The sequence below is a fragment of the Thamnophis elegans genome, chromosome 4, assembly GCF_009769535.1.
Source record: "Thamnophis elegans isolate rThaEle1 chromosome 4, rThaEle1.pri, whole genome shotgun sequence".
In the NCBI taxonomy this organism is placed as follows: Eukaryota; Metazoa; Chordata; class Lepidosauria; order Squamata; family Colubridae; genus Thamnophis; species Thamnophis elegans.
In genome coordinates, this window is record NC_045544.1 from 101659897 (window position 1) to 101685767 (window position 25871).

Below are 25871 nucleotides of genomic sequence, written 5' to 3' on the forward strand. Positions count from 1 at the left end.
AGGGAGGGAGAGAGCCGAGAAAGCTAGTGGGAGGAGAGAGCGCGGGGTGGGGTGGCAGGAGGAGGCTGCAGAGAAGGGGGGCTGTATAAAAAGCTGAGAAGCGTGAGGCCAACGAAGTGCGGGAAAGGCTTGGGGAGGGTTACTCAGGGCAGAAAAATCCCTTAGTTTGTCCAGAGCTGTATTCTAGGTTCAGGAAAGGGAGGGAGAAAATGGGGGTTCCGTCTTTGAACTGGGTCAGAAGTACAAAGAGTTCAAAAATTGTCTTCCTGCCAGAGAAAGAGAAGCATTTCGTTCTTTCGAGAAAGAATGGAAGTGAAGGAGCATGGGATAATAGTGATGTAGTTTATTATAAATGATTATCTCAGCTTCAAAGAAATCATTAATCAGTTCCTGAGTGGGGAATCTGGTGGAGCAGAAAAGAAAAGGTGGTTTAATTCTGAATCAGGGAAATTGATTTGACAGCTTGGTTCATCTGGGACCCCGGTTTTCAGGGAGGCTGAAAATATATCAAGGAACTAGTATAAAAGGGTAGGTATGAAATACTTTTTGGAAAATGGTCTCCATTTGGAAGGGGGTATTCTTGATGTTTCTTGCTGGGTGGCTTTCTTCTGTTTGGATACTACAGTGTTCTGGAGTAGGTGAGCATAGCCTTTCTCAGTTGAGGGGCCAATATGACATATTTTGTGGATTCAGTCCCTTTTCTTAAAACTATTCTGTTTTAAAATAACAGCATTGGAAATGTATTGTGGGGTGCATCAGTCAGTTGAGTTTGTCTGGACAATTTGAAAATGTCCTCTCTCTTAAAGCTGCATACTTAGTGTTGAAGTTGTTAGATCCTCCATCTGCTGTGCTAGAGAACCTACTCAGTTTTTGTGATCTTGGATTAGAAATTTGCTTGCTGCTTATATTAATGTGTCTTTGGCAAATTCCCTTTTTTATTTTCCTGATCACGTTTAACCTTTCCAAATTGCTTTTATGACTACAACATTTGGTTTTAATTTTTACTGCCTTTATATCTGTTTTCATGATAATGTATTTGTTTTAATGCATTTAATTATAAGTTATCCCCTCACCTCTGCAAGGTTAACTATGTTACTCCATTGCATGAAAAACCCACAAAGATTATTATAAAAGCTATGAAATTTGCAATAGGTTTTCTATAACTACAGAAACTACAAGGGTATACCAATAGATTTATATCAAAGGTTATCCCTCAATTTTTTTTCTATGATCTATTAGTCTTAAGACAATTTAGAATTTGTAAAAATCCAATCTCTTTATTATAATTAGAACATTTTTACATTTATGTTACAACTAGAAAAAATTAATATTACAAATTACTATAGTAGGTCTTTCTTTAGATAGCTATTTAATTTTATTCCTCATCTCAAAATCATCTTCAGCCTCTTTGTCATATGTTTGACATTTCTTACTAAATTACTTTGGTTTTGCCCATCCTATTTGATGCTTTTAACCCTAATAATTTCAGTCATATCCTTCTGATACTATCTGTGTCTATGGGAGATAAACTCTCTCTTAGTGCCACCAAATTCTGTTACATTAAAAGTTATCTTCCTCTTCCATTTTGATTTTTTGCATATATAAAAATCCATAAAACTTTCCAAGAAACTGTCATAGGTATAATCCAATGCTATTTTCTTAACCAGAAGCAAGCAACATGACATCATTCTTAAAAGACTAAAGGTGAAGAATCTTCTACTGTCAACATATTTATTGAGGGACCTCCTCTTTCCAGTTACATCTACTCATCCTATCTAGCAGATCCAGCAGGAGAGGCATGTTACATGTCCTATCTATTAAGAAATGTAATCTCACAAGATCTAGGAAGAGAGAGTTTTTTTGTCATGATGTTTGCCCTCATTCCCACAGAACCTAGACTGAAACCTACCCTTCTGATGGGGCCTGAAGACTTGGATGTGCCATCGTGCCTCGAGGTCTGACAGTAATAGTGAACCTTTGGCAATGATTATATTAAATGGATGTACGGTTTATATTCACCAACTGAATATGCTTCATGTTTTACTATCTAAGCTGCTGCACCCTTCCACTTACCACAGTGTGAAGAGCTCATAGATTCTCCAAAATATTGTGAATCTGTGCAGCCATTCAGCCAAGGAGAATTGTGTATCCTTTGACCCACTAAATCCACGCATAATTTACAACTTAGATGAAACACTTTTTTCACTATTAGTCCTCAAACTACATCCATGCATTTAGTGATCTTTCAAAGTTATGATATTACTGAATGAATGGTAGTTACAATAAGCCCTTGAAATTCTGGCCATTGCAACATCTTGGTAATGTGATCCAAATTTAGATGCTTGTAAGAACCCATATCTATGACCAGTTACAGCATCACATGAGCACAACTGGGACTGCTGAAACTGCTTTACTAAGCAGCATAGTTATGTGTCTTGCATGACCACTTCACTTGATGAAAATCCTGATCCCAATTAGAATCATAATCCAAGGACTTCCTATACTTTCAAGATACTATCTAGAACAAGCATACTATTTCTAACACCTCATATCCTGGGACAATAAGCAAACATAGTTCATACCAAACCAAACTATGTTTTTAAAAATACTGCACAGATATTCCCAGATGGATACTGCACTGTTAGATTTCTACATTGAAAGCTATCGCTAATAAGACCAAGCCACAATTATGTATTCTCCTGATACAATAATATTAATAGAGCAGAATGCCATTTAAGATTCCAAGAACAACAGCTGACAATGGAGGGCAGTTGTCATGATTACAGTTGATTATGTTAAGGAAGCTGAGAATTAACTCTCCAACCAACCACTATATACAAACAAGAACCACCATCTCACTCTGGCAATAATTGGTTGGCAACTGCTGGAGATGGAATGTTGGGCTAAGGAGATGATATTCGCTGCCAATTATGCAGTTTAGTTCCTGTCCTGTTCCTGTTTAGGAATAATAAAGATTTCCCATAGCCTGGTTGATTGTGAGGATGGACAATAACAATTGGCAAGTACATTGAACCTTGACAAATATACAGTGATTTTTTTAAAAAAAGTATTAAATTACAGGAAATAAATACTTTATTATTTAATACCTAAAAACAATAAGAAAATGTGTAATAAGTAGTTATTTAAAAAAGTAAAAAATTAGCACTTGTAAACCTAAGCCACAATGACTATTCTGAACTAAATAGTTAAAAAATATTATTAAAGCACAAGTACAATGCAGTTCCATGACTAAAATCAAAGAAAGTTGGGACTGAGCAAAGTTTTGTTAAAAAAGTAATTTAGAGATCAAATTTATATACTTGAGAAAATTGTATTGAAGGACTTGAGATACCAAGTTGCCATATGTCATTAAAAAGACAATAACAATAGACAGTGGTCCTGTTAATAGGGCATGTTTGCAATTCAGTATGCCTGTTGAATGCTAGGTTGGGGATCCTCCATTAATATCAGTCTTTCTAGCTGTTTGTCTATCCCAGTGGTAGTCAACCTGGTCCCTACCACCCACTAGTGGGCGTTCCAGCTTTCATGGTGGGCGGTAGGGGTTTGCTGTAACTCTGCTTTATAAATTTTATAAAGTAAAGTTACTTCCCTACTTTATAAATCACCATTACTGTGGAACTGTGGGCGGTTAGAAAATTTTACTACTAACAGAGATACAAAAGTGGGCGGTAGGTATAAAAAGGTTGACTACCCCTGGTCTATCCTATTTTGTCAGCCCTCCCAGGTAAACTAGACGGGAAACAAAATTAGAGGAGCTAATTCTACACTATTGCAAGGCTACATTAACAGAATTTTGCAATTTTGAGAGAACAGATTTCCTTCCCAATCTGATCAAAACAGATTGTAAAACTTTATTACCGCTCACAGTACTGCATTTTGTATGAAGTTCTTTATTACTACTTATAGTAATAATTTCAAAAGATGAGCAGAAAGTTTGTGGGTCAGTTGCCTTGTAGATCATTTTGCTGCAGAGTTGCAGATCATTTTCAAATGATCTGTGCTAGTCATTAAAGTATACAAGAATTCCAGACAGAAATGGAATATAGGGTAAAGGTTGTTTGTAACCTCAACTGAATAAGACAATGACAATTTGAGTTCTAATATTCAAAAATGCTGGAATGAATTGTGAGAAGTTAAACAATGTATTAAAAAGAACTAAGGAAAATAATGGATACTTACTGTTCTGAACCTTTAAATGAAGTACCATAGTTGTTCGATATTTGTAACTAATCACAAATAACTAGACAACCCATGAGCCATTTCAGAGATATTTCCTTTCCAGATTCCTCAAAGCGTTCAACAGTGAAAGAGCTTCTAATGTATTGCCTTCACTGTATCTACCTTGAAAATAACCCATGCTGAACTGTAAAGCATAGTCAAACATCAGTACAAGAAATGTTTTATGACATTTGGCATTAGGTCATAAACTGTTTTATGATAATATTTTATATCCTAAGCTGTTTTATAAAAGTTGCCAAATTTCAATTTCATGTAAGTCATAGGTCCCAGGTTTTGGATGCATTCCAAAAGTTAACCGATTTGAAGTACCTTGGTTCAAAAATTGTTGCCCCATGATGCACCATTTTGCCCAGTTAAAGAATAAGATAACAAGAGTTTTAGTAATATATAAATCAAAACAAACTTATTGGTAGTTTTTCCAATGTCTTTAACAAATTCAATAACCCAGTTTAGACCAAAAGCTGTCAGACCTGGAAGCCATCTTTAATATTCTTTCATGGTGGGTGTTACTTGGAACCCTAATATTAGCTTCTGAAAAAATGAAAAATATTATTAAAAAATGCTTCCAAAAATTCCATCAACTTACATTTTCTTCCTGAAGTCAGTAACCCAAGTTTTCATATCTGGCCTGAAATTAAAATATATCCAAGTGAAAATAACAAATACTAGGGGGGAAAAAGGCAAATAATGAAATAAATTATAAAATTACATTTATTTTTATTTATTTCAATTTGAAAATTTAATACCCATGAAGTTAGGAACAATCTATTATTTATATTTCTGCTTGAATTCACTATTTCCTTGTGGTTTACAATCGTAAAACATTTTAAAAATTCAGCACAATAAAAATAAAGAGGTATTATCTATTGATAACAACTACATGGCATCACTGAAGCACACAAACCAACTAAAGCCATTGAAAACAACCTAAGTAAACCAAACACCCAACAGTACTGGAAGAAAAAACAAGAGTCATCTACAACATATAGCATAAGGACTGCAATAGCCACTATGTAAAACAAACAAGCAGAAAACTAACTGAGGACATCCATGGACACAAACTAGCAGTGAGAAGACATGATGAAAATTCCTTAATTTCACAACACATGAAAAGATTCAACCAGGTTTTAACTGGAAAATTATGATGATCCTAGATCAAACTAAGTCCAAAAACACTAAAGAATTCCTGGAATCCCGATACTCAGATCAGCCAACATCAAGTACATTGAAATAAAGAACACAACATTCAATTAAAAAAAACCTAAAAGATCTCACCAGCAATCAACGTCCAGATGAGGAGAGATTAACACCTAAAATTAACATTAGACCAAGAAATAAACAATGCCCTGATCAAAGAACTACCAACTTAGACCAGCAAGCTAATAGTAATAGTAAACAATCAAAGAACCACAAAGGCCACTCCCACCAGTACTGAGAGGCCAAGACACTGGTATATGAGTAAAACCCTACTTCTAGCACTGATGATGTAAACTCGCTTGGTAATGAAATAACCGAAGAAAACAAGCTCAGAAATCACCATGAATCCCACAGCTCAATCCTGAGCTATAAATATTCTTTTCTATCAGGAACAATGTTGACAGAATCTATCCAAGGAAATTGGATGTTTACTTCTAGAACAATTAAGAGATATCTAAAATGAAATCAAATGTATTATTTGATAAATAATTGCTAATTCTGTCGTTATTTAATTGTAATTAAAATGGCACTTGTAGTGCCTCAACTAATGCATATGCTCAGGCTTCTCATTTGTCAAATTGATATAGGAGCAAAAGGAATATTCCTGTCCTCACAAATTCTGATTCCCTTATGCATCCTAAACTTTCTTTTGAGCCATGTTTTGTTCAATTTTATCAAACTATGGTTAAATATTAGAACTATTTTGGGAATCAAACACAATATGAAGGTTTTGTCCACATGCAGCTTTACATAAAACTGTTCTCATACTCTTCAGCTTTATACTGGTTGGGCTCTCACACTATCTTAAACCTAATTTTAACCATGAGTTAACTGGTTTAATAAAGCAAAACTGCCTGGGTTTGCACAACATGCTAAGACATGAGATATTGTTTTTGAAATAGAATAGAATAGAATACTGTGTGTGATTCGATATACAAGGAATTTGTCTCTGCTGCACAAGTTCTCAATATACAGAATAATAATAACACCAATAAAGCGGGGGGGAGTAAAGAAGATAAGAAGGATAAATAATATTACAGTCATACTACATGGGGAAAAATATAAACATCAGACAGCACTGTGAGAATTAGATGCTCAGCAGATTGATTCCATGAGGGGAAAAACTCTCTTTGTCTAGTTGCTTTGGCATACAATTCCCTATCGCGCCATCCTGAGGGAAGGAGATGAAACAGTTTATGTCCAGGATGTGAGGGGTCTGTAGATATCTTTTCAGTTGAGTTAATAGTTGAGTTCATAAAATATGGAAAGTCAGATTCATATTTTAATTTAACATGATATATGAGGGCTACTAATTCTGGGCTTTCCAAAATCCCAGATACAAAAGGGTACCTCATAAGTATCTTCCTAAATCAATCTGAATGAATCTTTTTTTTTATTCCGTAGTTCCTTTTTAGAATCAGATTGCAGAAAGTCTGCTGCTCCTGTCTGCCATTTTTGGATATGCAGGGGAAAAAAAATGCTCATCTCTTATCCTCATCATTCTTTAATCCGCCAGGAAAGCATGGGGAGCATGAGCAACCTCAAGATCATTCTGTACCTTTGATCTTAATTTCCAGATCCTGTAATTTCTTTAAAGTATACATACTTTTCTCTTTCTCACCACCAAACACACAGAGTTATTGGAGTGTCAAACAGGATTTTAATGAGTCCCATTAGAGAGTGGGTAAAGCAGCTGTTCAAGTTAGTTTCCGTAAATAATTCTATATGATCCATTGCTAAGATTTTAAAAACCGCCACTAGAGCTCTTCTGTTTCCTCTCATATCAGTTGGAAAGCAAGTTTGTAAAGCAAATAACTTTCCATTAAAGATCTTATGCAGGTATTCTTTGTGAATCAAAAGCTAGTTTGCACTTGGCATCACCTTGACAGTCTCAATTTAATTTTACTGACACAATGTAAATTGATTCTGAGAATAATCATTTATATGGATCTTTCTTTTTTTCCCTTTAGCTCATGAAAACATTTACCCAGCAAAATACATCAATTGTGTATTTAAGATTAACTTTCTTACACACAATTCATTTCTTACTGGAGGGACGATTTAACCATAATTAAAATATAGTAATATAGTTTGATTTTCCAGCAATTTCAATACCAAACTTAGCAGCTAACAATAATGAATGAAATCTTTTTACCTTTTCTACATCAAGCTGTGTGTGTTAGGAAATAGAAAGAATAAGCAAGATGCTGCATTCCTGCACATTGCTTATAATATAAAACCAATGAACATCACAAATAAGAAAGTGGCTACAAAGACATTTGGATCATTGGATGGCAGTGTTGTTATCAAAAGAGATTGCAAAATAAGTCCTCACCAACTGTCTTCCATATGAAGGCTATTTCAGTAGCACCTATTTAAAAGCCTTATTATTTGGATTTTTAAAGACTGTAGACAAGTTTCTTTAAAAGAGTCATCATTAAACTTGGCATTTAGGCAGTGAACCAATGACTCTGAAAGAACAGAAAAAAGGTAGGGGTTTATGGCCATTTCTCATAACTGATGGACATAAATTGGGAGATCCTTCCTGAGATCATGATACTTCCTTAAAAGATACTTCTTTTTAGGAAGTATCATGGCTTAAACATTTTAAATGTCACTTGTCCTTTGGTATGTTTGAAAAGGGAAATTATTCTGGTCAGTGAACTTTGCTGGTGCATCCCCTATTTGAAGCGGCAAGTGGAATTTTAGCTGCATAAATCAGCATTCCAGATCAAAAACATTTCTTCCTGCTATCTAAACTTTCAACGCACAGGATTTCCCTATACAGGTAGTCTTTAACTTACAACTATAGTGGAGCTTGTCCATTATGGCAGCAGGTCGTAATGGTCATTAAGTAAGGAGCCAGTTGTGAGCTGAGAAAATGAGGCAGTATGGCCCTGCATGATTGCATTCAGATCCAGTTTACTCCTTGCCTTCTTTATATGGTACAGAGGCCTATGATACTTTCCCGCTTCTGGTATGGTACCACATAGCCTTCATGTAGGAAGATCGTGTGGTGGAGTGGTTGCTTTCCAAAGGAGGTCTATGGAAAAAGTAAGTGGACCAGGCAACAATGAGGGATGGGAAAGAGGATGTGGGACCCAGGGCAATGGAGAAAGCACCCAAAGTCCTTTTTTTAAAAACCAGGTAGGGTGGAGTTATCTCTAAAAATATTCATCTACATCCTGGTGGTGACATATGAAATGACAGACTAAGCTCTTACAGTGGTTGTGAACCATTCAAAGTTACAACAGCACTGAAAAAAGTGATTTACAACTGGTCCTCACACTTACGGCAAATGCAGGATCCCCATGATCAGAATTCAGATGGCAACCAGCACATATTTACAATGATGACAGCGGCCTAGAGTTATGTAATTTCTATTTGCGACCTTCCAAGCTTAATAAATGTGGCAAAAGTAAAATTGGGCATGACACACTTAGTAACCACCTTGCTTAGCAACAGAAATTCTGGTCATTAGTTAAGGAGTACCTGTATTTCAGATCTTTTGTTGCATTCCATCAGGGAAGGTCATTTTTTATCCAAAAGGATATAGAGGTTGTTTTGGTCAGAGGGTCACCCTCATTCTTTTAATATTGTGACACTATGAAGAGAGGATTATTATTATTTATTTGTATCCAACCTTTATTATTTTTACAAATAACTCAAGGTGGCAAACATATCTATTACACTTTCCTCCTATTTTCTCCACAACAACAGCCCTCTGAGGTGAATTGGGCTGAGAGAGAGCGTGACTGGCCGAAAGTCAGCTGGCTGTTATGGCTGAGATGGGACTTGAACTCACAATCTCCTGCTTTCTAGCCTGCTGCCGAGATCAAACTGGCTCTCATTACAAATTACATCTTTTTACAAATATTGCATGGGTGCAAGAGAAAAAATAATAATTAAAATTAAAATAAATTCTATTAATGTGATTATTCCCCATTTAGTAATAATTCTGTCACATTACTGACTGTAAACCCTTCCTGATGCATGTACATAGAGCTTCCCTATACAAAGCTGAGCTTGCTTCCATCAGGGTATATCTGCATGTGAAGAAGTCTTAAGAATGGAGATTTTTTCCTCTTCTGAATCTAAAGATGAATGGCAGCATTTCCTTCAAGAATGGTGCTGGGTATAGCCAATCTGCATTTCTCACATTATTTTAATAAATACATAGATAGAGAGAATTCTTGTAAACAGTCTACTTGTCTCAATTGTGTGGTTTGGTCCCTTCATCCTTTCCCCTACGCCAATTTCAAAACATTTGAATGTTAGCCTCCTCCAGGACAGAGTCTATGTGTAACACAACCATCTGAAGGCATGTGTGGGACAAGATGGAACAACATTTGGTGAAAAGCAGGGTAGCTGATGCAGTGGGAGGTGGCGAAACAGTGTATGTCCATTTGTATATATTTTCATGACTTTTTCTTCATAAAGTATATATAAAATGACTAAAAGGACAAGCGTTTGTATATCTGGAAATTTCTTGTACTCAATTAAATTCCAGGGTTTATTTCAAAGACTGTGATTATTGCAGGATCCAATCCAGGACCAGCCCAGATTATATCCTGAAACATTATCCTGGGACACATAGATTCACCTTTATTTTTGACTGCGATTACAGTTTATGAATAGGAACCACACCCAAGTTGCTGTGAAGTTCATTTATATTCTAGAACTATTCACATTTATCTGTACAGACACTTCAAAATAGTTGTGTTTAACTAAATGAAAAAGTGTTCATTCCTTCTTGGATTTTTATATAACTTTGATATCAAATGTTATCAGAGCTTCATGGGTGTTCTATAGATATATAAAGGGACTTTAAGTAAATAGATAACACCATACTTTAGTGCTCTTTTTATTTATTTAATATACAAAAACATGAGAGGAATAAGAAAGCAAAAGAAAACAGAGTCACCAATGGGCCGTTTGCCAGTGTGAAAAAATAATAGTCCCTTGGATTCAAAAACTGGTTCCTCTACCTTTAGATCTAGTAATTGCAATAAAACATTTTTGGTAATTCTTGATCAGTCTCATATCACTGTGTATGAATTATGCCACATTCTTTCCTGGCAAACAGTTTCACTCAGCAACATTTAAGAGCTTTCCAATATAAACAGCCCATTTTGGATCCTGCCACAATATTTCTGTGAAGTTTAGTTCTGGATTTTTTTCTGGACTTGGTTATCCCAAAATATCGAATTTGTTTTTCCTTTACCTAACTACTTACATGTTTGATATTGTTGCTTTTTTGCACTTCAGTTTATGGCCTAACATTCTTCTATAGCATTCCAGGAGTAAAATTCATATTTCCTTCAGTGAAGACATTGAGGCAGCAGAGTCCCTGCCAACCCATGGCAGTAGTACATCCATTCTTGATAGTCAATATGAGATTCTTATTGTGGAATGCAGTGTTTGGTTTCCAACAGTCATAACAACACCATGTAGCCAAAAAAAGACCATGTTTGATACATCTGTCCCTAGACTTATGGAAAGTCATTGTGGGTGTTTGTTTTCAGAAGGTGATCATTGTTTGCCTTAGTGAGCCACTTTCCTACTATCCCATAATTTCCATTTTTATCATTTTTTTATAGTAGACTCGTGAACATTGACTTTGGCCAAGGCAAGGGAGATCTGCCGTTCCTTCAGTCTTATTCTTCTATTTGTGAGTTTCTGGATGATTTTATGCTATGCTATTGAAGCGGTTTTCAAAAGAGAATAATTATTTGGAAGATTGATCTATTGTCCCAGATTTTCTGTAATTCAAGACTATCTTCAAAATAGATCAATGAAAACTTAGAACTTTAAAAATAGTTAATGTAATCTTTTCCAGAATATTTTTTTTACAGAACTCTTCAGAAATTTCTTGTGACATGGCAGAAGATACCTCTAGAATCTGTGTAATGAGAACATCATGTGCTGAGAGGTGTCAAAATCAATGGGATATATAGTGGTGTGAGCTGGCCAAGATCAGTCCTTTTTGTACTGAATAAAGTACTTACACAACTTGTTTATTAACATTTTAATTGACTTGATTGAGCTATGTGCCTGCATATGTATAATTGTTTTTCCAAAGTAACATACTGAATTGTAGGTTACATTGATTATGAAATAAACAAGCATGAAACTTTGCTATTTGTTTTCTCACACTTCTTTTGATGTAACAAGTAAGACTCACATTAAGCTTCGATAACAGTGACAAAGATATGCAAAAATTCAGAAAATCCAAAAGGGGATGAATGCTTTTCATAAAAGTTACAATTTTCATAATGTCTGAGTAGCTGTCATTCAAATTTTTATTACTGGATTGTAATTCAAAATATAAACTTTTAATCAGCTTTGGTAAATGAATCTTAAAAATTATTCATGCTTTTCCAAGTTAAAGAAGTTTGAACTGCAATCCTTGTAATGATTAACCACATTTCTGCCTTAAAATGTGCACCAGTTGGAGGAATCTGTATTCCATAAAGATGCTCAGTGCTACAGCATATAATACATTCAGAAAAACTTTATAACAATCCCCGGGATTGCACCATAGTCATAGATCTGTATTATATATATATTGTAAAGGAGAACACCTGAAGGAAGAAATGGTTTCCTTCATTAATTACCAATAAAATATTACTCATTTTGATCAGTGATTTGAAAAGGACTTTTTATTTAATATGATATGAAGTATTTTAATTTTTCCATATAGATGACTTATCCTTCAGCAATTTGGCATAAACAAATAGCTTACATTGATTTTACTGTTTTGTTTTTAAAAGCAAAGTTGGATAAAATAGCAGTTTTAAAACAGTATTTCATGTCAAAAACTCTTCTCAAGGGCTTTGCTCATTTTCCTGAGCACCAATTTTGTTTTTTATTTAGGCATATTTAAGGTTTTGGGTACAATAATATACCTGAGAGTCTGCAGAACCTTTTACCGAACTTGCATCCCGCTGTCAAGATGCCATATGCTACACTGTACCAACAACTGCACGAAAGTTTAAAATACAGCTTTACATCAGGCGCCATAACTTTTACCTAGCAGAGTACATACGCTGACAGGATGTTTTTTGAGGTACCTTCTAAAACTGTAATTCTAAAATTGAAATCAAAACTGTCAAGAGAACACTGGCTTAAAGGATTTTTTGGCACCAAGAAAGTAAAGCAAGAGAAGTCACTACTGCCATCTATTGGAGAGGAAATAACATTGCACAGAGAATTAAACTGCTCTATCTTCCCTAATCTTCAAGGAAGAAGAAAATGGAAGGTGCTTGTTTGTTTTCTTATTAACCTCATACAGGTATTGTGTAAATATACTTTTTTTTAGAATAGCATAGTCTTTTTTGAGATGCAGTCTGAATTTATATGGTTTATAATGGTGATTATTGAATTATTACTATTATAAATTTATAATTTGAGGGCAGAGCTTCTCTACATGCAGAAATCTTCCAGCCTTCTTATTTACCCTGAGAAATTCTAACCCTTTTCCTGTAACAGTGAAAAGAGAATTAGATCTTACTGTCAGCTACTACAGCTCATCCAACTTTCCCCTTCGGTTAAATAAAAAAATCCAAGGTTGGGAATACAGTTGCTTGTGTTTCTTCAGACGACTTGAACTACAGTGCCTATCATTCTCAACCATCTCATTTACGAAGACCACAATTGTGATCCTGACATTTATGTGCAAAATGATGAATTCCTGACAGAGTGAGACATTAATTTTAAAAATCTATGGTACCCCACTCTCAGCCATACAAGGTTACTGTGTGAGTTTGGTGCCAGCTGTTCTCTCGCAGCACATCCTACCTCAGGGTGGTGGTTGTGAGGAAAACCCAGAAGTTGGTTTGTTTTTTATGCAGTTTATCTACTAGCTCAATTCTCATTACAAAATAAAATATATCTTATCATTATAGTTATTTACCCCCAGCTGCAGTCTCCAAAGGCCTTCCAGAAAAACCATTTTATTTACCTCCTGAAAGGCTGTTAGAATGAAGGCCGGAGGGTGAAAAAGGGAGTGTTGTATATGTCACCTTGAGGTTTTGGAACAGAAGTGGGATATAAGTTTAGCAAATCATAAAAGAAGAACACAACACTAAATCAAATAAAAAACTGCATTTTTTAAAAAAAAATGGCAACATTAGATCATATATAAAAGTATACTTATTATCTTAAGCAGAACTAAAACATTTTGAATATCCATATTTAATACTTCTATCCAAAACATATTTGCATATCTAGAAATATATATTAGGCGTTACTATTTATTATAACTAAAAGTAGAGACCAAATATCAATGCAACAAACTGCAACTGGAGGATTTTTTAAGATCCTGTGTCACCATTGGCTGAAAAGTTATTTCCTGTTCTTTTAAATGTGACTGAGTTAAAAGCAAATGTTAGATTGCAGTTAGCGGTAAAAGGAAATTAGGCCACCAAAGAATACAGTGGCTGGACATCATCAAAGATGACACCAGACAGAGCATAGAAAAATTCCAGAAGTACAAGATTGGAAGATGTGGAGAGACCTGGCCCATAGAATTCCCAAGCCAGACACAACTGAATGGATAACATCATCATCATTACAGTTTGATTAAATTGGAAAATTGACTCCATTATCTAACACAGTGCTTACCGTAGTTTCCTCTTGCCATGTATTTTGTCTATACGGCCAGTAGATGGCAATCCTCTATTTTAAAATAATTCTATTTTGACTCCAGGCTTCTGTCAGAAGCAAAGACTATTCTCAGGTATTGTGTAAATGATAATATGATCAGATCAAACAGATATAGGTCCTTTCAGATTAGTTGCTACTGATTAATCATTCTGCTGGTTAAGCCAGCTGGTTAGTCAATTCAATTTTGGAATATGTTCTTAACTCACAGGTTTAGAATCTGTTCTTTATTTCTTAGATTAGTAGATACATGAGAAGCTTCACAGAAGCAGATTGTCCCCTTGAGACTACTTCATATTAGCTAACAGCAGCAATGTCACTTTTCAGCCACCTTTTAGTGCTAGTGTTGAAGCACAAATCAACAGTCTTCTCAGACCTTGGCCAGGGCAGACACCTACAGTTAATCAGGAGCCATGGTTTGTGGGATGTGTCAGTAATCAGGATTTCAGAGCAAGTGCTTGTTATAGGACAAACTAGGAGACAGACTAAGAAACAATTGAGAATTCAGAGCCCAAAATTCAGACTACCTAGAAAGCTGAAGGTGTTATATTCAGTCTGGTTAAGGTGAAAGGAAATTTTCTTAGATTATTTCCTTCAATAATCACCTAGCTGAAATGCCAAGTCACAGTAGAACTCCAAAATAATTCACTGAAAAAACACACAACACTATTCTCATAGTTTCTGATATCTGTTGATAATGCAGTGGGGGGAAAATCAGGGTGGTTTGCCCTGGTATTTCAAGCATCCCAAAGATCTTTATTTTTTTAAAAAAAAATAGCTTGTCCTCATATGCCAATGAGTTCAAGTTCAGATTCTGGAAGATTGACTGAAAGATCTCTCTTTGAAACCTTGCAATAGCACTTAGATTTTTATACATACATACATATATACATATATACATACCAGTGGTGGGTTCCGGATTGTACGGTTGCAACAGGACCCAGCGTCCTCCACATGAATGTGTGCAGTGCCGCATGCGTCTTACTGTCTAGCGATGCCTCCACGAGCCTCTGCGATGCTCCAGCTGCTTGGCGGAGTGTTACACAAGTGCTGTACATGCCGTGCACGGAAGCGCCAAAGACTTTAAAGACAGGTAAGGAGCGTGGGCGGGAGAGTGGGCTCTCCGGAGCACCGTACCGAAATGGAACCGGGGCATACTGCCTGCAACCCACCACTGATACATACATACATACATACATACATACATACATACATACATACATACATCTCATACACACAGACACAATTAGTGCTTTACAGCACTCTCTGGTGCTTTTACAATCACAGCTTATTGCCCCATCCCTGGAAGAATGGAAGGCTGAGACAACTTTGAGTCCCATCAGGATCAAACTCCAGGCTACGGGCAGAGTTGGCCTGCAACAGTGCATTCTCTCTACTGCACCACTAGGAATCACAAACTTTATGTTGATCAAAAACCAATAGCCCAAAAAGAATGAGATAAAAAAGAATGCAAAGACATAAAACAAAGCTGCATATTTTCCTGATGGACCTATAGAAGATTTTTAACTGCAGAGATACTAAGTTCCAACTTGTTCAGACTAAGTTGGATGGCGAAAAAAGAAACAGAAATGATTTTGAATTCTGACAGGGCAAAGGAATATGATGGACTGACACAATAACAGTCATGAGTATCACTCCAGCAATGATAAGAGCAAATGCAGTTCAGGATGAGTATTCACAGAGTTGTCATGAATCGACTATAATGTAATATGATTACTAGAATTAAACCCTTTTTAAAAAAGTTTGGTTGGTGCAAATTCAAATGGATTCAAAAAACATTGTAGTCAATTAGCTAAGAACATCACTTTGGCAATCCAGGAATTCAAATGATATATGTGGATTCAGTTGAAGAGCTGATGGTTTTGTTTCAGTTATCTCTGATGTTACCCTGTAAGGTAAGAAGACTCAGAGTACATGTCCAACACTAACAATAATAGGGGTGCCAAGTCTTAACTGCAGTTGGAATAAACAATTTTACGGTCTTGAACAAAAGACTGAAGCAAGGTCAGATTTTCAGAACAGACAGACAAAACTAGGAATCTCAGGTGACTTGCAGCCACCCAAAGTTTTGAAACAGGACCACTGGCGGGTTTCCATTTTTTTTTACTGCCACTTCATTCATGCATGCGTGCGCATGATGCATGCGCAGAAGTGTCCAGGTTGGGGGGCGGAGCCTCCTGCCACCACCACTATCGATTTGCCCAATCTGGGCCAAACCGGGAGCAACCCACCTCTGATCAGGACCCCCAAGCCATCCAAAAGTTGGGACTGACCAATTGAGAGAATTATATAACTATATATGAACAGGTTTTTTAAAATGTTAATTTGTCCATAATGTAAACTGATATTTTGTTCAAACCTCAACTATTCCACAGTTTCAGGTTTGCCTGTCTTTTGGGGTGCAACATCGAGTCCACCACTGAACTAACCTCTTCACAGAGGTCCACTTGATCATTTTGAGATTTGGCTACCTTATGGATCACTATCAAGTGTGGTCAAGAAAGTCCATATGAGACTTGTGACTAGACAACCAAAATATTTTTTCACAATTCACATATACAAGGGGTCGAGACTTAATTGTATGATCATGATTGCCATCTTGACTTTTTTTGACTTTTTTCATCTTCTCTTCTCCCTTAAAGATGGCTCTTATTACTATATTATTATTATATACTTTATTCATTAAACATGAAACTCAACCAGCTGAGCATTCAAAAATGCATTAAAAATACCAGTGACTGGTGCTAATGGTTGATATGGTTTGCTGCCAGCGTCCTAGGTATCAACCAAGTACCTTCTTAAAATATAAGATGTTCCTAGTAGCACACTTTTTTGCAGTTCCGCTGGTGTTATTGCAGAAAGCTGCAATTTTTTAATGTAGCTTGTAAAATTCTTGGACATGGTGCCAAGTGCCCCGATGACAATGGGTATCACTGTTACATGCTTCATCCATAGCTGTGTAGTTTCGATGGCCAGGTCGCAATTTCATTATTTTTTCTAGTTCTTTTTCTTCGACTTTTGCATCTCCAGGAACAGCGATATCAATAAACTGTACATTTCAGCCCTCTACAACCGTGATATCTGGCGTGTTGTGCTCCAAATGATGATCCGTTTATATTCAAAAGTCCCACAAGATCTTCACCTTCTCATTTTCGATAACTTTTTCCACTTTATGTTCCCATGACTTCTTCTTCTTCTTCTTCTTCTTCTTCTTCTTCTTCTTATTATTATTATTATTATTATTATTATTATTATTATCATCATCATCATCATCATCATCATCATCATCATCATTATCATCATCATCATCATCTCTCACCATGTATAATCTTATTTTAATAAAAGATACTAATTCCCTTGCATCTTGTGGCTTCTAAGTTTTAAAAAATTAATCAGAAATAATATATTTTGGTATCATTCAATTCACTGGCAGAATTTAATTCATTCTGAGAGATTGCTTCATATTTTCTGGTCTCATGATCCTAAATGCCCAAGTATGAAGTAAACCTAAGATACATTCAGATGTAGCTTTGTACTGTTTTAAGAAAAGTGCAAAAATGTAATTAATATACTCAATTAAAATAGAAATGGGCATCTCTCTTTTGACCAGATACGTACTTAAAAATGGCAACCATTAAGGATCCATGAAGTGATATTGTGTGACATTATAATGTCACTAGAGAAGGCCGGACTGACAAAATGTGTCTTTTTGTGGAGTTTGTAGGGTGTTGATAAAAAAAAAATCAGTATTTTAAACAAGGTCATTAAAAAACTAATAAACACTTTTTCTATTCTTATTCTCACTGGAAAGAATGCAACACTGCCTTCCTCCCAAACATCCACCCCCAAACACATTTCACTGAAAATTGGTACCTTCTTGCTAAATTTCAGCAACCTGATCTCGAAGAAGGATCTGAGGTCTTTAAAACAGAGGTTTCTAGATTTGAGCAGCCTACCCATGGATTAAAAGTGAATAAATCTTAAATGGGTAGCTTTTATAGTTAACTGCATTTTAAAACAAACTAATCAATGTGCATTGATGTTTTAAGGATCGTCGTAAGCATTGTTGATTTTCCTGCTTTGTGTTCCTTTTCATAAAAGTCAGGAGGATACATGCCAATAAATAAATAAATAGGGAGAAATCTGAATCAAAACCTTTGATTTTTGTGCAGTTGGTTTAAATAGCAACTAGCTATTTTTGTGGCAATGTTTGCAAACTGTCAAGCTTATTTAAGCACTTCTGCATGTGCGCACACACATATATATCTAAAAATGTAATGAGAGTTAGGATGAGGGGAATCATGTTCCTAACAAGATACTTTAAAATCTATTTATGTCAAGATTTGGGGGGGGGGGGAATAACCCCAACTGTACATAAATAGTAGCAAACCTTCAGCATCTTGTTGCCATGACAATGTCCTACTTATAGCACATTAAGCTGATTCAGGTTTTTTTTTACCACCACCCTGTTCATAAATTATGGTTGCTGATGTAAATGAAAGCAAAAGAGTCTTGGAGGAAACAACCAGCAAATTAATTTGCTCCAATCTTTGCTGGTAAAAAATTCCCCCATGTAGAAAATATAGCAGTGTATAGCTTAGTGATGTGCTGGTTACTTTAAAAGCCCAGTGATAGAAAAGTAAGATACTATGGTATCCTGTATCCCCGACCTTGCTCCTTAATATAAGGTGAGTGGGGATGGGGGAGGCAGGGAACTGGCTGATGCTGTTACATGAAGGTTAGGGCAGACTGCCTTTTCTCACTCATGTGACAGACTGAATTCAGTCAAAGTTGGCTCTGGATGTAATTTACAAAGTATATAACAAGATATGTGTTCTTAAGAAACAAAATAAAAAGAAACAAAAAAAAATCTAAATTTCAAAAAGGGAGATTTTAAAACAAGGAGAGAAAACAGAAGAAATAAAAAATATCAACCAATATCATAAGTGATGGCCGGTTGAGTGTTGAACAAAGGTTTTTGGCTGAAATATCAGAAAGTACACATATGATGAAGTAGCTGGATACTCAACACATGTCACATATAGTGTGGGTTGGAATAATACAGTGTTTCTTAACCTTGGCAACTTGAAGATGTCCGGACTTCAAGAAAACACTTGAGAAACACTGGAATAATAGAATGTAAGGTTTGAATGAACTTTGGAGATCACCTACACCAACTGCCTGCCCAGGACAGCATCTTCAACAGATGATCATCCAGCCTTTATTTAAACACTTTCTAAGTCCTGAGACAGTTCTTATTTTTGGGGGAAAAAAATTATGGTATCTATCTGAAATTAACTTCCCTGGAATTTGAACCCAAAATTTCTTGCTGTGTCTTCTGCGAAACTTCTGAATGATTCTGTCTTGAAAATAACAATCTTTCAGACACTATTGCAATCTTCTCTTTGTAAGCTAATCCCACCTAACACCTCCAACTGAACAGAGTTCTCTAGCTTTGGTCAGGTGAATGCAGAATAGGGAGAAACAATGACTGTTCTTGAGTTTGGCCTACTTTGGCTGATGAAACTGATAATTGCATTTGCTTTTTTTAAAAATAACTGTGTCACACTGTTGGTTCTCATTCAGCTTGGGACAAATACCAGATCCTTTTAATATGTATTGGTGCCTCATATGGGTTAATCCAGTATGGGTTTCCTTTGATTTTTCCTATTCTGATATACTCCTTAAAGGATTAAATCAGTGGTGAAATTAAAAAAAAAAATTCTACTGGTTCTGTGGGGCTTGGCGTGCAGAGCAGGGGAAGGATACTGCAAAATCCCCATTCCCACTCCACTCCTGGGGGAAGGATATTGCAAAATCTCCATTCCCACCCCATTCTGGGGCCAGCCAGAGGTGGTATTTGCTGGTTCTCTGAACTACTCAAAATTTCCACTACTGGTTCTCCAGAACTGGTCAGAATCTGCTGAATTTCACCTCTGGATTAAATACTATCTCATTCAAGTTCCAAGATGAAGTATCCCAATATCAGGATGGGCCAAATACCCACAGCCATTTGATATTGGTAATATTGAGTTGGAGATCGGGCCTTCTTATATGATGTTGACACACTAAATAGTTTTGTCTAGTATTGACATCAGACCAACTGGCCTGCAGTTACCTGAGTAGTTTTACCTACTTAAAAAAAAAAAGCAGAGGAGACTCACTGGATGTTGGATTTTGAAGAAGCAGAATACAAAACATATTTAGGCTTTGAACTTTGGTATTGAAGAAGACTCCTAAAAACATCATGTACCGCCAAGAAAACAAGCAAATGGATCAGTGAACAAATGAACACAGTATTCTCACTTAAGGTATAAATAACCAGCATCAAATTATCCTTGTGAAACGTTATGTTAAGACCTAGCTCTCTGAAGAAGACTTTAATGCAGGGAAAGAAAAGGAAAGAGGACAAGAAGAAGTGAGATGAATGGACTAACTTACAGTATTGATGAGTACACTGTTCGAAGACTGAAACACCAGATTAGGCATAGATCATCATGGAGAAAATCTATCTATGTGGTAGCTAAAAGTTGACCCTGACTTGAATCAATCAATAGGTTGGTAGCTTGTGTCACAACACATGAGCCAGTCTGTATTCAAGAAATGAATCTCACCCAAGAGATATGCCAAATGGAATTTCTTCTGGATTTCATAACATTTTGTTTCATCAAACCTGTCACTTCCAACCACCTCTAAGGAGTAACAAGTGCTTCTGCATTAATCCAGTATGACCCAGTGTATACTTCTGATTAAGGATAAACAGTTTTGCTTTATTGTGGGGCACTCAAGAATCAAAATATTGTGAACCCTTTTACTCTTTGTATTCAAACAATGACTACATAGATTTACAAATCAGAAGAACAAAATAATAACTTTGCAAAACAGTAGCTATTCAGCTCAGTGGGACTCAATGTCCTGGAATGTTTTCTTAGAGAACCAGTCTCAGCATCACCCAATAGTTAGGATTGTTAAATCCCAGAATATTTTAAAGTCCAACATGCAAGTACACCGTTCAATTGCCTTATTTGTCTTTCAAGCATCTTATGGAGCAGCTTCTCCTCTTTTCTCCTCTATGCTCTTCTGATTCCTTTTGCATCTCTGCTTACTGGTACCAACACATATCTGGGCACACTGCTCATTGCTTTGTCCAGTTACAGTCCACTTGCTCAACTATCACATAGAGCAAACCTCTCAATCTTTTTTCCAAATGAAGGGTTGGGTAAAACTCGCCTCCCAATCGTCCTCTCTTGAATCAACTATAAGTGTCCTCCGGGATTGGGCGGCCTATAAATTTAATAAATAATAATAAAGTGCATTTTCCTATTCTTATTTTTGGGGAAACACGATAGTGACATTTTTAAAAAAATTTTTTAGCTTTTCTTATCATTTTCATTTGCGCTTTGTCTGCTTCTCTGTGTACATTATTGTAACTATTTGTTAGTGTACAGTACGTTTCTACTCTAGAAATCCCGATCCATAAGAATAAAGTTCTTATCTTTGACAATGCTGGGGTAAGTTTTACTCTTCGGTTCTTGCATTCAGTTGTGAGTTTTGTTCAATCAAATTTCAGTAATATATGCTAACTTGTATAGTATTTTCTTTCCCGCATTAAGAGTTTGTCATGCGTTTGTATAGAAAATGGAATCTTCAGGTCACGTACATGCTGTACTCCTTTTTCCATGCTCTTATTGGGTTCCTCCATTTTCTGCATATCTGTAGAGTATGTAGAGCATTCCAGAACTAAGCATCAAATTAATTTCCTGCCTCTCTTCTTTCTTCCCACACAATTCATTTTAAAGACTAGATCAAAATGGCAATGTGATTTTCAGACATGTTCTTCTCAGATCTCATAAGCAACATCCATCTCTTACCTAAATCTCTGATCTCAGAAACATATCCAATGAACAAAGAATTGCATCCAGTCCCGTAGGCACTTTTCGTATAGCTATATGTTCATTTCCAGCATTCTTTCTCTTCTTGCGTAGTGTCCTCTGACAAAAGAAAATACCTCTATGTTCCCAGCTCTTTCAGTCTCCTGCCTAGTACTTTATTGTCCCTTGCAGTGTCTTCAAGGTTATATCTGGCTATGTGATTTGTTTCTACATGATCCAAGAAGAGGATATTTGTCAGAAGACTTAAAGAGTCTTTGAAGTCTCTCTGCCACATCCCATATGTGTGCCCCCCCAAAAGCAGCACGCTTCTCCTGAAAGCTATCCAACCGACAGAAAGCTGCTTCAGTCCAATTGATACTTCTTCCTCTTCAGGTCAGAGGCAGCAAAAAACTTATTTTTGGAAATTCTATACAGTCCTCTTACTCAGTCCCACAGGTCTGACAACATTCGCTGTTTTGCATTAGCAGGTATTGAAATCAGAATTTATTATATTGAATGATTCGTAAATCCATTCATTTATAGTTGCTTCAAAAACCCTTGCTTTCTTATGAAGTGTAAATCAGATTTTAGAGAGGGGCAAAATCATCAGAGATGAGGAAAAATAATTTGTGTGGAATGTTAACTTATGATTAATCCTTACTTGAGATGAAATATAGATTTATCCATCAAATCTTATTTGTAATACAGAGCAAGTTCTGCTGTTCTCAAATTTTCTTCACTAGTTTGGATAAGAGAAGGAATTTTCCACTGGTGTACTCTAAAAGGTTGGGTTCACACTATATGTTTATATGTGTTTTAATTTAATCTTATTTTTATTTATTAATCACATTTTTATGACTGTGCATCTCACCAAAGATGAACAAGAATAAATAAGAACAATAAATGTAAAACAAAAATATAACTATAAAAACCTTTTAAATAAATACCATAAAAATACAAATCACAGGAGAGGGAAGATTAAAATAGCTACCTCATCAATGCAGCCATTTGATCAGTTCTCCAATCACCTGGGATCTCTGACAACTTAGCCAAGACTTAAGGGATGTTTGGAAATCCAAAAGGAATGGAGCTTCTCTAATTTCAGGGCAAAGGATGTTCCATAAAGTGAGTGTCTCAGCAGAGAAGAAACATCTCCCAGGAGCCATCAAATGATGGTCCCTGGATGATGCTACCTGCAATATGCCTATCTGCCAGATTTAGTGGGCTGGGCTGATGTACTTGGGAAGAGTTAGTCCATCAGATAACTCAGGTTACCTAAGAAGGGCTTAAAGGTTAAAACCAGCACCTTGAATTGGACCCAGAAGCAAACTGGCAACCAATACAGCTTGTGGAGCACAGGTGTAACATGCTACTCTAGAAGCACACATAACTCCTATGATACTGCAAACAATATTAGGTAAAGCTTCCAGATATTCTTCGTTTACTCAATTAATCCCATCTTCTGAATACACAATGAACTATAAACTAATAACATGGATTATATACATATCACATACTAAGGTAATGCCGTGGTGGCACAGTGATTAGAATACAGTATTGCAGGCTAATTCTGCTGACTGCCAGCAGTTGGATCCCGAGAGAGTTAAGGTTGACTCAGCCTTCCATCCTTCCAAAATGAGGAGCCAGATTGTTGAGGGCAATATCTTGACTCTGTAAACCACTTAGTGATAGCTGTAAAACATCATAAGCTAGTCTAATATGTAATTGGCTAATTTGTGATTCAACAAGTGCTGCAAATCTAGCTTCCTATACCAATATTGTGAGTGCTGCCGTAGCAACATTTGAGGCACCAAAAATTCTGGAAAATATATTTGCCCGGGATCTCTGATATGGATATCAGGCACTTTGAAAACTGCATAACCTAAAAAAAATTTTCATTGTTCTATAAATGGGGATGCAAAGAGATGTGGTTTTCAGAACTAATTTGGGAGCCTTTGGGGACAGATATTTTGATCTGCAGGAACATAGCATAATTTGCCAGCCCTCCTGGAATCTGAGGGAAGTTTACTCTAGAGCTATCAGATCTGGGTTCTACATATACGGACAGCAAATAAAACTCAATAAAGCAATAGTTTTGTATCTCTTTGTTGCCATGTTGCAATTCTCTAGAGATTTTGCAACCCACATCCAATTGTTCTAGTCTGCCTATACCAATTATTAGTATATACTAAAGTATCAACAGTGTAAACAATTGCTGTCCAAAATTAGGGCAACTGTTTGCATAAATGCTGCACCCTTAAAATTAATTTTTCCTGCTTGGCCTTTCAAAATGGAGACATTATGAAGGCAAGAAACAGATATGCTTGGTCAGATGTTCAATATCTGGAATTTTTTGACAAGATATGTTTTGTTGCTGAGTATTTCCAGGAAGTATATGCAGTTTTCCTCTCTGAACCCATAGAGACCCCTGCTTTATTTTTTCATCTGCCAGATAATGTCTTTACTGTACTCTCTGGTTCTTTCAATAAATAGTAAATGGAAGCCATTAAAAGCAAGGCAAGGAGAGGGGAGGGGATGGGGGGGGAAATCAATGCACTCAGCTGAATGGCACTTAACTCAATGATTTCAGACTTGCCAGTAAAAGCTTATTTTATGGAAAGCATTTTGAAGTTCTTGACTCCAATTGCAAGAATATTGAATTACTCTAGTTTTGTATTATTTTGGTAATGCCATACTGAATGGTTGCTTTGGGTTGTTAGCCATCAAATATTTTTCATTCTTATACAATGGCATTTTAAATCTTTAGGAAAGCAACCCTGGAAGAACTATATCTAGATCCTCTCTTGATTTAAATCACTACACACCATTTAGAAGGCTTCAGGGAAGTCTGGATTCTTTATTTCACTAATGGAATTGATTTTTTTGTAGCCTTACTGCTGATGGGAGGCAACCAGATGTCATCCCAGATGTTTAAGGTAAAGGCTCCCAACAGCTGATCAGAATAGGAGAAGAGTGGGATTATGGGATTTATTTTCTTAATCATTTGGAGCAGGGATGGGTTCTGGCAGCCACTACTGCTGGTTCGTTCGTGTGTGCGCTGTGTGTGCATGCTTGATGCATACAGTGCATGCATGTGCATTACAATATAAATTGTTCCGTGCATGCCCAGAACCGAAAAACAAGATTGGTGCCGCCACCGCCACAGAAACCAGTTCGGGAACATGGCAGGCCTGAGTCACTGCTGGTTCCAGTGACCTAGGCCACTAAATCACTACCCATTTGGCTGAACTGGACCGAACCAGTAGGAACCCACCACAGATTTGGAGGGAATCAGATTATTTTATCACAGATTATTGGTTTTGAATTTATTTTGGCTTTTTTGTTTAGGAATTCTTGGTCAGTTCTGGCTATATGAAGTTTCTATTGAGAGAAAGAGAGAGAGGGAGAGAGAGTGGGGGAGGGAGAGAGAGAGAGAGAGGGCGGGGAGAGAATCTTTAGGTTTTTATAAACAAAATTTGTAATTTTCCAGGATAATTTGCAGAATAGCCAAGATACTTCTGTTCGGATGTAAATTCCCCTAAGTCTATTTTAGTTAGAAATAATTTTGGTGAATTTAAATAACCACATCCAGGACAGCTGCCTTTTATTTTTTTTATAGCTGTCAGTAGCTTTCAAATGTAGAACCATCTAGCTTAGGTTTATATTTATAAATGATGTTGCTTTTCATTTGCCAATCCTGATTTTTGGGCTCACTATATTTGCCATTATTGTCTATAGAGCTTGCCAGTCTGCCAGATGGCCAATTACCATAACTGGACTACTGTCTGTGTTGCTCTTGGTATTGTTGATGGGTGTGCACAGCCAGGCATAACCAAGTAGTGGGCAGCTGTGACTAAG

General features: G+C 36.4%; 1 long non-coding RNA gene across 1 annotated transcript; it reads left to right on the plus strand.

The window, feature by feature from the left end:
- The first annotated feature begins 22 nt into the window (after nt 1-22).
- LOC116507991 lies at nt 23-3127 on the plus strand. The gene is made up of 2 exons (XR_004255258.1): nt 23-528; nt 1668-3127. It is a non-coding gene; the product is annotated as an uncharacterized LOC116507991 (long non-coding RNA).
- The last annotated feature ends 22744 nt before the right edge of the window (nt 3128-25871 follow it).